The following is a 16,344-nucleotide window of genomic DNA, read 5'->3' on the forward strand; positions in this document are numbered from 1 at the left end:
TTGCCGCAAAAAACGTCGCCGGTATCTGGAAGAGTTGAACCAGATTCAACTTTTGGGAAACAGGAGCCCCATGGCCAAACCTCCACAGACAGCCTGAAATGTCTCTGAAGCAGAGACTATCCAGGTGGATCCATGGACTAAACTCTGATAATCTACCTGTGTGTGTGAGCTCACTTATTTTTATTTATTTCATGTACCCAGCTTCTAAATCTGAGTCCGACTCGCAATTTACGGCGCAAAATAGTGACAGGAAGAAATTTAATTTGATTTGTGTCCGATGATTAGAGGGAGAGAGAGAAAGCTGTTATTAATCGGCGAAATAAAAAGTTATTTCCTGATTTCCTGTTTCACCGCGGTTAAATTCAGCAGAGGTTCTGACTGATCTAGTGCCACCATGAGGTTCACATTTATAGTCCCCACAATTATTGAAAGGAAATGTATTCTCTGCCTCGCAGAGTGTTAGCATGGCTTTAGGCTCTTAGTCCTGTTTTTATTAGTAGAGGCAGACCTGTTATGTATTAGTTGACCTTGATGTGTCTTTCTTCCTCTGTTCTTCTGTTTAACAAGCATAAGCACTAAGCCAAGTCCTGCTTAGATCAAATAAAACAGATGAAAATGCATTATCTTAAATGCATGAAACATAGTCTAGTTCCTGCAAAGAGCCTGCGGTGTTAAACGTCTAGATATTGTCTGTTTGAGAACATCAAATGACCTGTTTCCTTTTGAGATTGATAAAAACTGCTTTTTTGTTGATCTGAATATTACATCAATACGTGGATGAGAGTCTATCCGAGTATTACCCTCCATCACGCTGCTGTTTATAGACCATTAGATGAAACCTATAGTTTCTTTTGCTCAGTTGTGTTCAAAGCAGATTCGACTTTTAGATCCTGGAGAGTTAAGGTCAAGAGACTGTCAAGATGTGCCCACACTGAAGAGGCAATGGATGTTTATAAATTAAAATATTAAATAAATTATGAATTCATTATTTACAGGTAGGATAAACTGTCCCACTAGGTGTCAGAGAGTTCAGGAATAAGTAGGTCATTGAGAGGTCCTGTCCTCAACTGGAGGCTTAGTAAGAAGACAGTTACAACAAAACAGTTTACTCACACTCAGTTACTCACAGTAGCCTGAAAAAGTGTTACTGTGACTGGTAAGTAATGTAATCGCTGAATTTTAAGCTGTGACCCTTTAGATGTAGATGATTTGTTACTGGAAAAAAAGTAGCTGATACATCTGAAGTTTATGTGCACCCACACCGTGCACATAAACAATACATCCAGCAAAACTGTGAATGTAAAAACACAATGTGTAAAAAACGGAGCACACTTGCAGGATTTAACCTGTTTTTGATTCACTTTGAACACAGAGCCCGGCGCCCTCACTGGATGCACTTGTTCCTGCGGAGCACCTGTGAGAAAGACACACAGTGTGCACTCATTCCTTCTGTAAGTTATAAATAGCATGCGCTTTATCACTTGACTCACCTGTCCGAAAAGGTGATATCTTCTAATAAGTCGATCTGAACCCGGCCAGAGCGTCACTGATACACAGAACAGCATTTTCTGTCTCTGTGCACAATTTTCCTTCACAGACGATCACCAACTTTGCCGACGTTTTTCTTTTGCCACCATCCACCAATGTTCACCTCAATCAGTGCCAGTGACTATGACCTGTTTCTATGCGTTACCCAACACTGCTAATATAATAAAATGTCAGTTAGGGCTTCAACTTGTATCTAACCTATTAGGTGACATCTGAAAACGTCTAGCTCCCCTTACAGAACAGGTGAAGGTGAGGTTGTCTACTATACTATACTACATGCATTATATAAAACCTAACAAATGTGTTTAGAGTTTTGCCCTCCTCAACATAGATCCACTTTTAAATAAAGAAGGACAATTGATCAACTGTCACCATTATAACTCTGTTATTATGTGCTCACAATAGTTTTCCAATAATCCTCCCACCACTGGCTGTTGTTATCAAAGAACCAAGCATCACCTCTTTCCTGTTTCCATTGAAACAAACAAGCAAAAAAAAACAAGGTGAAGGTGAGAGCATTACTGTATTGTCAGCTGGGGATTCAAACACATGTATGCTCGGCACAGTGAATAGAGCAAGAGGAAACTGGAAGTGTTTCTACACCCGCTTTCTTTGGTCACAAAATATTTTTTGCATTAGAAACACCCCTTTGTTGTCTGCGAACAATAGGAAATAATGAGTATGCCATTACTGATTCAGAAGTTCGTGTGTGAATGGACAAAAAATGAATGTGAAGTCCGCTGCTGGGGTATTTTATTGGTTATTCTGCTGCACAGCAGAGACACAAAAGATGACAGCGATAGCAGCGACAACACAACTCGAAGCGAGATTTGAATCAGTGCAGTGTGAAGATAACATCATTTTGGGGATTTTCTAGCTGTAAGAGCAAGATGTATGTAGCTTGACACTTCTCCTACTTGTGACAGATTGTAAGTACTTTATCGAAACTACTAACTATTGCTGTCACATCTCGATTCATCTGGTTCTCTGTTTGGTTTTGACTGTAGGCACTCTATCTGCTTATTGAATGCAGCCCTCAGGCTTTTCTCATGTCATCAATACAAAGATCAGGGAAATGCTCCACATGTTTTTTTGTTGTTTTTTTTCTGGCAAATTGTTCTATCAATATAGTTTTATTCAAGTTGCTCCAATCAAACTGAAGGGCCACTTCCTGCATCTTGCTCACAACATAACAAATATGTTAACATTCCTGAAGGACAAATGCATTACATAAAAGCCCTTTCCGCCCCGGTGTATATGGACTTTATCTCTCAGTTTTTGTTTGCATAAAAACATATTCGGCTCTGTGCCAAGAGCAGCAGCTATGTTGGAATTATTTACTATAGGAGGTTCTCTGCTTGTCGGTAATAGAGGAATGCATTTCCAGCAATAAGCTTAGTCTGGAGTCTTAGGATAAGCTCCCATTGCTTAAAGTTCCTCGTGTTTTAGAGGGTACTTTGCACCTTGGCTTGGCTTCTGTGCTCTTTGCAATGGCAGTGTAGTAAACATTGCAGCAAGCTGTTGGAAGAACAGGAAGGTGAAAACACGACATGCACGGTGCATCACAATCGAGGTACAGCGTGGCGACAGCAGTCACATTGACAGCCAACTTGATTTGCTCTGCGGTGAGGGTACAGAAGCCAGCTGTGTTACGGGCTGTCATCTTTTATATTCTATCTATACGTTCTCATCAGCAGCCGTCTCTGCATGTGCTTCTCTCTGCTGCGTGACCAAACAAAGCCAGAAGCAGTGGTGGAAAGAAACATTACAATTCAGAGATAAACTGTTAATAAATAAAGTTAGAATCATTTTATTTTCAGACACATTCCTCTTTTTATTCATATTTATGCACATCAGGTTAATTGTGGTTTGATTTTCACTGTGATATATTTGGAAACCATTTCATGAAAAAAGCTAAAATTATTTTATTCCAACTTTATGGGAAACAGAGTATTTGCATGTTATTCTAATTTCAGGAAACTCCATACGTCAGATCTTCTACTTTTAAGAGTGTAATATTTTTCTTTTCACATTTAAATTTATGTAACAGTTATGTGATTTTAGCACTTCCACGTTGGCTTCATTTCCCAGCACCGGAGGCTGCCGCTTGCTTGGAACTTTATCATAACAGTGGTGCCTATTTTGGCAAAACAAAATTTAGCAAAGTGGGTGAGAACACATCATTTGTCTCCAGTTCTACTATCATTACCACATTTATTTAGCCATAGGTCTATTACTGATCTGAAACAGGCAGACAGAGACTAGCACGAGTTTTCAACAGTTATTTAAAAAAAAGTTTAGGAAGGCACAGACAAGTTATGTCATTCTGTCAATGTGTGCAAAGACAAGATAAATATTATGTTATTTTGTCTTTTAAAAGTCACATAGTCTGGCTTTAATGGATTTGTAATTATTATTTTTTTTGGTTTCATTATTATCCCTCAGTATTATATATATTTATTTAAATTACTCTGACAGAGATAATTTTACCGTAGAAGTTGCAAGTGAATAGCAATTTTATAATTTAAGTAAATGTCGCTTTTGAATGGACTTTTATTTATATGGCACCAGAAGCACTTGTCACATTCACAGTCACATTCACCTACTGATGGCAGAGGCTGTTATGCAAGGTGACAGCTGATCATCAGGAGTGATACAGTGCTTCCCATCCAAAGTACTCACAATGACGCTACGGTCATTCAGACACACACGTCACAGCCATTGGGAGCAATTTGTGGCATTAGCATCAATGGACCACTATACCACCTGAGCCACAGTGACCTGATAAGTAATCTGATCCTGAACCACGCCTGAAATGACTGTAGCTTCTATTCAAGCACAAGCAGAGTCTTATCTGTTGAATGTGTGCGCAATTTTGCACTTGGCAATCATCTGTGATTAACAGATCCGTCGATGTTGGCAGACAGACAGCGCAAGCTTTGTTGGGTTTTTTTTTTTGTATCACTTAGGTATGGCGACACCAGTAGTCAGTGACCCATTAGAAAGACAGCATGGGATTGATCCGCAATCAGTACAAGATGCTTTTAAATGCCTATCCACCATCTTGATAAGACGAAAGTATCTGTCCCTCGGTGAAGGATTTGAAAATGATGCCTGCATAATGGGAACAAAGTGACTGTACCAGAATCTGTGTCACTGTATCCTCCTCCTCCTCCTCCTCCTCCTCCACCACCAAAACTCATCAGTTCCTCCAAGTACTGATGACTCCATCCTCACTCACACCTCCCAGAGGGGAAATTAGTCCAGCAGAATACTTTTTCACACTGAGACCTCACCTTTCACCTCAGTGTGATCATTTTGTTTCTAGTGTAAAATGGTTATGGTCTTCAAATGTAACTGAACGACCTGAGATTTCACAGTGTCCTGGGGGGGAAAAAAGTGATGCGGGGCAGAAGAAAAATAATGTTACTGATGCTCATAACTCCAGTTATCCAATTATCCACCTTCATCATTATCTCCATTTCCATGGAGGTACACGGGACATGACTAATACCTGGAAAACAATCAGTCACGGCAATGTCCTCCACTGTAATGGAACCCAGTTTACTATTTCTTGTACTATATGATGTGGATATTCATGCACCCATTTCTAGTGTTTATCCACTATCCACAAAAGCTGTGTCCACCTGTTCCTGGGGCATCCCATCGGTTTTCTAGGCCAGGTGGGACAGGTAATCCATTCAGTGACTTCAGGTTCACCTAGTTAGAGTCACAGCATTCAGGAGGCTTTCTAACCAGATGCTTAGAGCACTGCCAGGCTGAAACAGCTGGTTATATAAATGTTGCATATTAGACCAGTCAGTGCAGTTTAAGCCATGCTGGCAACACGAGGAGTTGCAACGTCTAGGCTTGTTGGTCTGTCAGCTGATCTATATAAGCTATAATTAAAGTTAAGTAAGGTTTATAGGGTTAGGAAACATAGGTCTATGAAAATATATACTCTCCCGGCAAAATCCTTCAGCTAACTACTAAATAGTCCATGTGGAAACTGTCTGTGTACACTCCATTATTCAGGTACAGTTCAATATGTGCTCATGCTAGCAGGAAGGTCTGTACTGAACACGCTCTGCAAGGACACCTGGAGAGCTGCCTGATGAATCAGAAAGAAAATGGCCCATTTCTAAACCTCAGCTCTGCGTAACAAGAGTCACTTTGGTAAAAAAGTCTTTGTTCAACAGCCTTCATTTGTCGGAGACAGTTAAAATTGCAACATTATTGTACATTATTATCCAGTGACTCGTTCTGTCACATCTGTGTGAGCAACTTTTGATTCTCCCAGTCACCTGCCAAAGACTAAAACTTACCAGAATTATATGTCAAGATAATTACTGTACTGTAAAGTCAAGAAGTTTGCCTGGCTAAAAGACTTAAGCATTGTTGTTGACTGCAGTACAATCCGATATCCTCTTACATACTGATATATAATCTAACTCCTGTTTGCAGCTCCAACAGTGAGTTGCATTTTCTTTTTCTTTAACTGAAACAATAAATCTGCATCTGGCCTCACTCTGAACGTTCAGCCTGACACGTACAATACCCGAAGATGAAGTGCCGACTTAGGAGCAGCTTTGAGCCACATGTATTGGCATTTTGAGACCATCTCAGTCAGTGACTGAGTGAGATGGTCTATTTTAGTTCACATAAAAGATCCTTTGTCTCGGTTTGTTTCACACTGTGTTACTGTTATACTGAAAACCAGGGTGAACTTTGAGCAGGAATCAATGCAGAAAAATCTGATGAAAACAAATGACAGAAAAGATATATTTAAGATATTTATGGCTGCCATCCATGATGAAACTTAGTAACAAATCAGTTTTTATATAAATCATATGTTTACACTGGTTCACTGTTCTCTTATATAACTGTGAGTTTCTCCACCCTTTGGTCAAGAAGTATCTCAACAGCTATTTGATGGATTAATGTGAAATGTGGTACAGACATCCACACTAGTGTAATCTAGTGCAACCATCAGATCAAATTTCTGCTCTGCATCATGGCTACATAGCTGCTGAACATACTGAACAAAGATGGCAAACATGACGAACATTACTGATGGCAACTGATGCAACAAGTTGGTGAGGAAGGCCAGCTCACCTGCACAATCTAGAGGTGGTTGCGGATGGAGGAACCCCTCCCATAGTGAAGATGCAGACTTATCCCACCTCGCCAAGTCACAAACCACCTCGGCCAGTCCTTTGTGCCAGTAGCCATCAAGCTTCATTCATTTGGTTTCATTTCACCATGAAGGTTGCCACTTAAGTAAGGGCCAGAATTTTTACTTTATCTTTATTTTTATGTATATTTTTTCATCATTCTTATCTTAGTTTAGTTCTGTATTCTTACTCATTTGATTCATTCTTATTTGTGTTGCTGCCATAACACCTGAATTTCACTCCGGGGCTTAATAAAGGTTTGTTTTATCTTTTCTTGAATGTCCTGGGGAATATGATTGTTTTTTATCATTCCTACAACATTCCTTCCAACAGAAAAGGCACCCATCCGAGTCAACATCCAACTATTAACATAATCCTGCTCATCATAATCTTGTGTGTTGTGGCTATATCATTTCCTTTCAAGACATGTTTAAAAATAGACAAGTCCTGAAATGGTCGTAGTCTTTTCCTCTTTTTCATCAGGCCTGTATTCAGTCACGAGCAGCCTCCAGAAGCAAATCATCAACATGAATTCATGAATTCTGTTTTTTAATGGAGTGATGGCGTCCAATCTGAAAGCATGATGGATCCAGTAGGAGAATAAGTGGAAACATTGTTGTGTAAGCCAAATTTGAACACTGCCATTGGAGCCTTTTCAGTATCAAAGCAGCAGAGTGAATTACCTCCAGCAGTATTTGCATCCAGAAGTGCAGCATGAGTATCATGATATGTTCTGTCATATCAGATGATATTCCGTAATTTTAAAGTCAAGTGGTCTTTTGTTTTGAGCAGAGATGACACAATAGGCTTATGGGATTGTCTAGTATAATTACATCACTGCTGGGAGTAGTGGGGTCATTGCAGGGAAACAAACAAAAAATAAATTAAATATCATTCACAGTTTGGACGGAAGGCATTCTGAGCTCCACCCACACACAATTGGAGTGCGCTAAAGGCTCAGTAAAAGACATTTATACTCTGAACTGAAAATGAACTTTGCCTGTTTGTTTATAGCATCAGCGCCGTCATTCACTTTTTGAGATGTCAAATTTCATATTAGAAAATATGCGATTCACACTTGCTATGTTTGTGATGAAATTTTACACAAAACCCTGAAATATAGCAGCAAATCTTCACATTTGAGATGCTGCAGCGGGTGAATATTTGGGATTTTTGCTTGAAAAATCATTCAAATTTTTGTTCGATTATTATAATAGCAGCTACATCAGCTCAAAGTCACTAAAAAAATTATCATACATGTTTCTATAACATCACATCTCTCTCTATATATAACAGATACGCATACAGGTGAGGCCAAAAATTGATATCAGTGCTCGATGTGTAACTTTTTACTTGTGTAGCGCTGCATCTAAAAGCAAACTAATTACATGAAAGTATTTCATAAGACAAGGTTGGTGACTGAAGTCTTGACAGCATGTTAGCTTAATGAGAGAGACTGGATTAAAGGGGTTGATCTGATCTAGTAAATAAACTCAGCTCTAAATTACTCTAACACCCTCCGAGAACAGCATGCCTCACCTCATCTCTCTAACTCCAGCAGAGAAAATCAATGTTTAAAGAAAAATCAATTTTGTGTTTAAGGCACTCACCATTGCTTACTGAATTTTTGACTTTTATATATTTTTATGAACCGTTGAGAGCCGGTTTATAAAGAAAACTAAAGAAGTAAAGTAAAAATGTGACTGGTTTCATTAGTAAATGTCAAGCCGTATAGTCGGAGATGCATCAACTTGCTGATACCAATCTCACTTAAAAAAAAATACATTGTTTAGCACTGTGCCATCCCAGTGTCCACACATACTGGTCTTTCATCTTCACACAAATTGGATTAGTCTGATTACATCATAGATCAATATTGTTTTGGTGCCTGAGAAAGCATTTTGAACACAGCAGTTTAAATATTTTAACATCCTTCTGGGCCTTGTCCAGACAAACAGTGTGCTGGTTTTTGGCGTTTTCCTCTCCATGTGCATCAAATTCCTTATCCATTATCTTCAATTGAAAATTATTTTACTAAGTAACTCTGTAAAAAAGAGGTATATCTTCTACTAGGTTTCAAGCTAATAGATCTTTTCACTTTCTAACCCTCTGCAAGCCCGATTAATTTCATTGAAATTCAGAGTTGTCCGTGCACCAGGCTCTGCATTTTTTTTCAAAAAGCATCGCCACAGTAGGAGCAGCATCTGAATAAATATTTTTTAAAAACACCATGACACATCTACAGCCAAAACTACACACAGAATATTGCTGCACATTTATGGTGCCGTGTAAATAAATTCACCATGTAATATGTTCTGTAACACATAATTTATTTTTCTTTTACCACACGAGCTCCTCTGCTTCATCCTTCATCTAGTTTTTACTGTCAGCGAACAGTACCTGTCTGAGTTTACAGAGTGGGACAGAATATTGACTCGGGCAGCCTTTGTTGTTGGCTCTGTATGAAACTGCAAACTGCTTTATCAACTTTCCATCACATTTCCAGCCTTCTATTCACACCCTCCGGCTTACACAAAAGGGTACCCAGCAGGATCCAGTATACTAAAGAACAAGGAGATACAATAACATGCACTAAAGGACCAGTGTGCAGGATTTAGACATTAGTCATCATGGACCAGCGTGCTGAATTAGCACCTGCCTGCCACTCCTCACCCATCATCACCATCAGTTAACCATCCATGAGTTAATCTTGACATATCTGTCACTTCAATCGTGGTCACACAAGAAAATGTGCACTTACTGAATTTCCTGCATCTGGGCCACTGTATGTGTGTGTATGTTGGCATGCGTCAATGACTGTCCTCTCTACAAGGTGTAAATGGTTTTCACATTCAATGAATAAATACAGGGTTTAAAAAAATGCCCCCAAATCATTCAATAATTTAACTTGGTTAGCATCAGGTACACAGAAGAATAAACATTAAGTGCTGCAGCTACTATGAGACTGTAGAAACATCCTGTTTAATCTTTTTTTTTCATAGTATAAAAATAAAAATCACGTAAGTATAGTTCTTTAGGAGAGACCGAGACTCATGCACCAGAAAAACAGCAGCATTAGTGGTGTGTTCAAATGCTTAAAATAAAATATAATTTTCCAGATAATAACCTCCTGTTATTGCGTGAATGGTGTTCTCTGTCAGAAGCAAAGGCAGACACAGTGGGACATATTTATAGCCCACAAAGAGTACAAAGTGTCTGACTTTGAAGGTGGATGGATTTGTTTAATCAGTCATTCCCTAAACAGTGAAATAGTGAAGGTGCATATACAATAACCTATCAAGGGTAAGTGTCTCGTTAAGGATCCACACAAATCTGATTCCACAAACAGCTGATTCCGCTGTTTAGACCAACCAAATAAAACACAATATCAGGAAATATGTTTTCTTTATGTTGACTACTCTTTTCTTCTGCTTGTAAATGTACGTGCCGGTGTGGGTTCAGGTCTCAGAGAAGAGGACTGATGAAATTACACAGCTCTGCAGGTTGGACATCAAGTAGTAGTTTCATCCAAACCTGAACCACTGAACCCTTTCCAACTTTTACTTTCACACTCACAACAATTAACTACACAAAAACTGTTTTGTCTAATCTGTTTAAAGAGATATCTGCATATGAATGCAGGATGTTTAAGAAAAGGATCAAGATTTTGGCACCAGTTGGTTTTCTGTTTGTAGTATTGACCGTGGTCATGATTGAGTCAGTGTGGAAAGCAAAAGAAGCTGCAATATATTGGCCGACACCAATTTAACTTTTTATTAGCTTTGGTATCTGCATTTATAAGCACATATATGTTTATAGAAATGAAAAGAAATGTGTCTCTCATCGTTTTTTTTTACATATTAACTTGCTAATCGGATGGCAGAGGAGGTCATGGCCCGGATATCTCTTGTACATTTTCTGGATATGTGCTGGCTACACCAGAAGCCTGACCAATGACCCCAAACACTAAATGGTTGTCAGATGACAGCCGATAGGTTTGCCCTTTGTGTTTCATGTCCAGACCTTAGACAGTATACATATGAACGTCATATCTGTGACGTCACCTACAGGTTTCTGAAGTGTGTTGGTTCTGGTTGCCACCACCTTGGCAGTCCTGCCTCTGCCGCCTCCGGTCTAATCTAAAACAGGATCAAGACTGGGATCATTGGTTGACCTGAGGTGGGCTGAATGATGCCTCTGTGCTCTGCCTGGGTGGATTTCTAATCGATTTCCTTCTACTGATGGCCTTAAAACCAAAAAGCAGAAATGTTTAAACCACAGACATCACGTTTCATTGTGTGTTATCGCAGCTACAATTGATTTAAATGCCAAACATCAGCTGCCAGCTTCAGCCACACCAATGATTTCCTATAATACCACAGACCAAACAGTTCTGTAAATTTACCAAGGGCTGTGCTTCATGGTACACATTTACAATAAGGACCACAGACTCATCCCTATGTTGCACCCAGGGGAAAAAAACATACAATTACTGCTAAGAGTGTCATTTAACCTTTACGCACGACACACCACACATAACACACTGTGTCCATTATGGAGCTATAGATTACATAAGGTTCAGTGATCTGTGCTCAAGACATTTTAATAACCCTTTACAGCAGGAAACACACATGCCTTTGAGGTGGATTATTCTTTTTACACAATATAATACTGTGACTCGAATGCTGCGACGTTCACCAGGAAATATATTATAAATCCAGCTGTGGTGCAATCAGTTAAGTCCCATTTTGGGTATGTCACACGAACAATACAATTTCCCGCCTAATTATCTGGAACTGTTCCCTCCTGTCCACATCACAGACAGCAGAACCGATGACCACATTGTTCTCGCAGACAGATCAACACGTGGCAGCAGAATCAACAGACCATAATGCAGCACAGGCACACGACACGGTGCATTCATGGGTGAGAACTGTAACTCTGAAACAGAAAAATCCATCTTCCGTTCTTATCTATTGAGTTAAAACCTGTAAAAGATACAGCTGAAAGCAACAAGTTGACATCCTTCATTGGAGGCTGTCAAAGTCATTTTGGGGAAACGAAGGAAATCACTACCTGGAGACGACTGGTGGAGAGAAAGTGGGAGTAAATTGCAACACTACATCATAAAATAACTGAAGGCACAAACATAGATTGATGATGGAGAACGGTGTGCACAAATCTAAAGGTGTCATTTTTGCTTTAAATTTATCTTTACTGTTTCTTTCAAACGCCGTCTCCTCATTATCCATTAAAAGCAATGGCTGGACACTTTTCTTGCTCTTTAACAACACAAATATTTATTGTTTGTCATCTCAGGCTCTCTTGGATCAGTACCCAGGAAGAGTAGAGGTACCTGTGAGAGCTACTCTCTGCGATAGAATAATTTACTCTGTCAGACCACAGATGGATTTCAAAGGCTATACTGGCTGCTATTCAACACCATTACATCCGGCTCGAAATGTCACATTCACAAGGTGAAAGAGGGAAGATGCACAGAGCTTTTACACTAATTGGTAGCTTTATGAGTGCAACAGAGAGAGTGGGCAGTCCTTCTTTAACAGCCTCTGACGAGACTCCTGACATAACATCCCTCCACAGGGCACCAGCTGCTCAACTTTGATTATAGCCAGAAATAAACCTTACCGTGACTATCCTGTCCTCAGTTTCCTACAGTGAACATCCTGTCTAGAAACACCAGTAGGAGGGCTAGGGGGTGAAGAAAAAAAAACAGATGTGAAATTTCAGGGATAAGAATTTCTTAGTGTCAGCAAAGTTCACGAAAACACCAAAAGCAAAAACGTGTTAGTCTGTCTCTCACTACTCTCTCACTTCTTGTCCCTGTCTGTGGCTCTTAGGTCCAAACCTACTGAGGTCATGAATCTTTAAGAAGAAAAGAAAGAACGGTTACAAATGCATACTTTTATTTTTTTTTTTAAAAACCTCTGGGCACTGTGGTTTTTAACAAAAGTTACTGAAAAATGATAAATAATCAATTTGTTGGGGAGTATTTTCAATTGAGGATTTATACGCATTTGGTGCTCTAGGGAGTATTACCAACTGTAACACCAGACAACAATGTTAGGTTTCTTGGACTAAGTTCAGGTTAAGATTGTGGTTATGGGTTATTAAACTCTGGTGAATGTTTTGTTATAATCGGGCACCTAAAATCTTAAAGTTAGATAAAGATCATGAGTGTTACAATAATTGTAGCTTGTAGAATAAATATGGGCGTCGTATCCATGACATCACCTGTAGGTTTCTGAAGAGCTGTTGTGAAGCTCAGTGTGTGGCTCTGACTTGATGACTGTCTCTGCAACCTCCCAGGTAATCTAAAATTCGGCAAAGATGTGGATCGTCTGCAGACATGAGACAGTCTGAAAGAAGTCCGGTATCTGAAACAAGTCACCTATAACGTCACCCACTTCTCAATCAAAGCGATAATGCTGTTAATTATACATAACTTTAAGCCTTGATATAATTTGAACAAGTGAGTTATATAGAAATTCAAACTCGGTACAGTTGTCATGAACGGAGAAATTAGCTATAGAGACCAAAACAGATTTTTGTACCAGGCTGTAAACATGTTTATTTCTGCTGTGAAGTTGGACATTTTAACATAGGGGCTTATGGAGATTGACTCTTTATGGAGCCTGCCTCAAGTGGACATTTGAGGAACTGCAGTTTTTGGCACTTCTGCATTGGCTTCACTTCAGAGGTTACTACTTGGACACGACACAAACTCAAGCACATCCAACACCACAACTTGCTTCCTCTTACTTCCTGCCTGTGGTGATGAAGTAACGTGTCTGCCAGTGCAATGTTTTGACTCACTGATGGGGTTTTTTTGGGTTTTTTTTTTATGTATGGCACAGAAGAATAGACTGTATGAGAATTTGACTACACATTAAATACTTATTTGTTTAAACAGTTGTTAACAAAGTATAACCTTATTCTCTAAATTAATTGTTTGTAGTACAACTATATATGTATCATGTATTATATAGTGCATATCTTTATTTATTGAGAGGACGTTAACACCAAGTGAGTGAACTTTCATAATAATAATGTTTAACCTTGTGTCTGTTTCATGAATGGGATTTTAAAAAAATAATTGGAATGTGGCCTCTTTGTCCATGGAAACCTTTTTGTACAACAATACAAACTGGAATACAAAGGCTTTTAATTAATTTATTTCCGAATTACATCTCTCCCGCATTCACAGCTTTCGACCTTCGTGTGCCACTTCTTAGCACCAATGTCATATTCTCGTTATTTCTCACAGAAAATAGCCACTGGCAGCTCAGGCTGGACTTTTTTTTTTTTTTTTTTTATGTGAGGCTTTATAGCATGAAAGATTGCATTTTGCAGATTTATAGTGGAATGCATTTCAGTCAGTACCTCATGCCCCAACCCACTCTCTCTGATATTACTGATGGTTTTTTTTTTCAGGCCTGTCTCAGAGAAAGAGATGCAGGAGGAGGGACCTGCTTCACACGGCAGATCATGCACAGTGCTAACATGATTATACCTTAAATCACTGTGCAACGACATAGTGAGTTTTCAAGTCACCATGCTCATAAAGAAGGAACTTCACAGATTGTTTTTGTAACGGATGTGAGAGGAATGGAAAAGTGGAGTTGGATATGAACAGAGGGAACTGACTTGGAGTTAGTCTGAGAGAACAAAAGCATAATGTTATTTTCACATCAATATACAAGTGTAGAGTTTTTCTTAATTTTCCTCACTGAGTGCAGTAATGAAATAAAAAACAAAATCTGGAAACAACATAAGGGGTCATCTGTCCCAAATTGTAGAGATGAACACTTCTCCAGAAATAACATTTGACTTAAACTATAAATGGTTGTCAGAGGATGACAAAGTTAAGGAAAGAAACCTGGACACTTCAGCGCAAACCTCGAGGTGTGCTCATATGACATGAGCTGACCTAGACAAATAAGAGAAGAGCAAATACAAAGCTGACACCGTGAGGCAAACAAGAATCGGCTTTGAACCTCTTACAGACTTTGGACTACCTTCAGACTCAAGGTCGGGTTATTGTTAAGGCCTGCAGCCTGCAGCTGTGCTGATATTCAGTACAACATCAATCCCTGTCAATGAATAAGGTGATAACATAATGCTCTGAGGCCAAACCTGGGATGTCATGACTACATGCCACCAGAACGGTCCACTTTAATTGGTTTAAATGTAAGAGATAGACACTCCGGACTCAGACAGCATGTTTTCTCAACCATTAGACACCGAATCAGCTTCTTTTTGATCGGACTAAAATCCCATGGATTTCAGTGACACATGGCTGAGAACAGCTGAAGCAGAAAAAAATAATTCGCTCTTTTTCTTCACTCTCTGTGATGAAAGCTCTAAGAGAGACAAAGTACAGACGGAGTGACAAACAGCATTTGTTCTGGTGGTCAACTGCAGTGACACCACCAACGGAAAAGACAACAAAGTATGATGAAGGTTATGAGGGCAGTGGGGGAAATAGAAAATCGGTGTCACTGCTAAGAGCTATTAGAAATCAACAACTAATTCATGTATCTGAGACGGCAGAGAAAAGTTTAAGCCCTGTGTCACATTTTCTGTCCTTGGGGATCACACTGAAAAGCTGAAATCATTTACTCACCAGGAAGTTTTGTTGGTGTAGAGTGGAGCAGATTAGCAACAGGAGAAAAGTTTATGCGTGTTATGCTGTTTTCCAACTTCCAGCTACTGAAGACGCAGTCATATAATCTCTATAAACAGATATCTGTGTGTGAATGCAGAATGTGTAAGCAAAGAGCTTTGGGGACTTTGGCACCGGAGGCAATTTGGTATTTAATTGTGCTCTGAGTAGTATTGACTAGACATGTTTGAGCTGGCTTTGGGTTGCCACATTCTGTGTGAAGAGCAAAAAAAGCTGGAATATACTGACCGAAAGGCAATCTCATAACCCATCAGCTGTCATCCATCTGAAGATCAAGAGGCCAAAATATAGAACCTTAACCTTATTCTCTAAATTAAATGTTGTGGGTTGAGTAGTATTGACTAGTTGTGGCAGCTGTGGCTCAGGAGGTAGATGATTGGCAGTTCGATCCCCTCCGGTCTGCAAGATACTGGGCAACTGATGAGCTGTTGGCCCCTTGCATGGCAGCTAATGGCATCAGTGTATGAAAGGTGGTATTTAAGTATATATGAGCAAAAAAGCTGGACCACACTGACCAAAATGCAATCTCACAACCCATCAGCCATCCATCCATCCATCCTTCTGCTTTAGCCTTTAGCAGGGCACTCCAGACGTCCCTCTCCCCAACAACACATGCCAGTTCCTCCTGGGAAAGGCGTTCCCTGTCCAGACGGACTACATAGACCCCCCAGCGGGTTCTGGGTCTGCCCTGGGGTCTCTTTCCAGTTGGAGGTAGCATCCTAATCAGCAACTGTGCTGCGACTCTGCTCCGACCTCCCTTGGATAATCTGACTACAGCCTTTCTAAAATCGTGATATGACCGAACAGTCTATTTAGGAAAGCTGAAGTCATTAGACAGTAACAGAAAGACAGAAAAAAAATCAGCTTTTCTTTAATTTCCCATAATGGTTGCTGCATATGTGTATTTGTCTGCCTGTA

This window comes from Larimichthys crocea, chromosome XXIII (genome assembly GCF_000972845.2).
Source record: "Larimichthys crocea isolate SSNF chromosome XXIII, L_crocea_2.0, whole genome shotgun sequence".
In the NCBI taxonomy this organism is placed as follows: Eukaryota; Metazoa; Chordata; class Actinopteri; family Sciaenidae; genus Larimichthys; species Larimichthys crocea.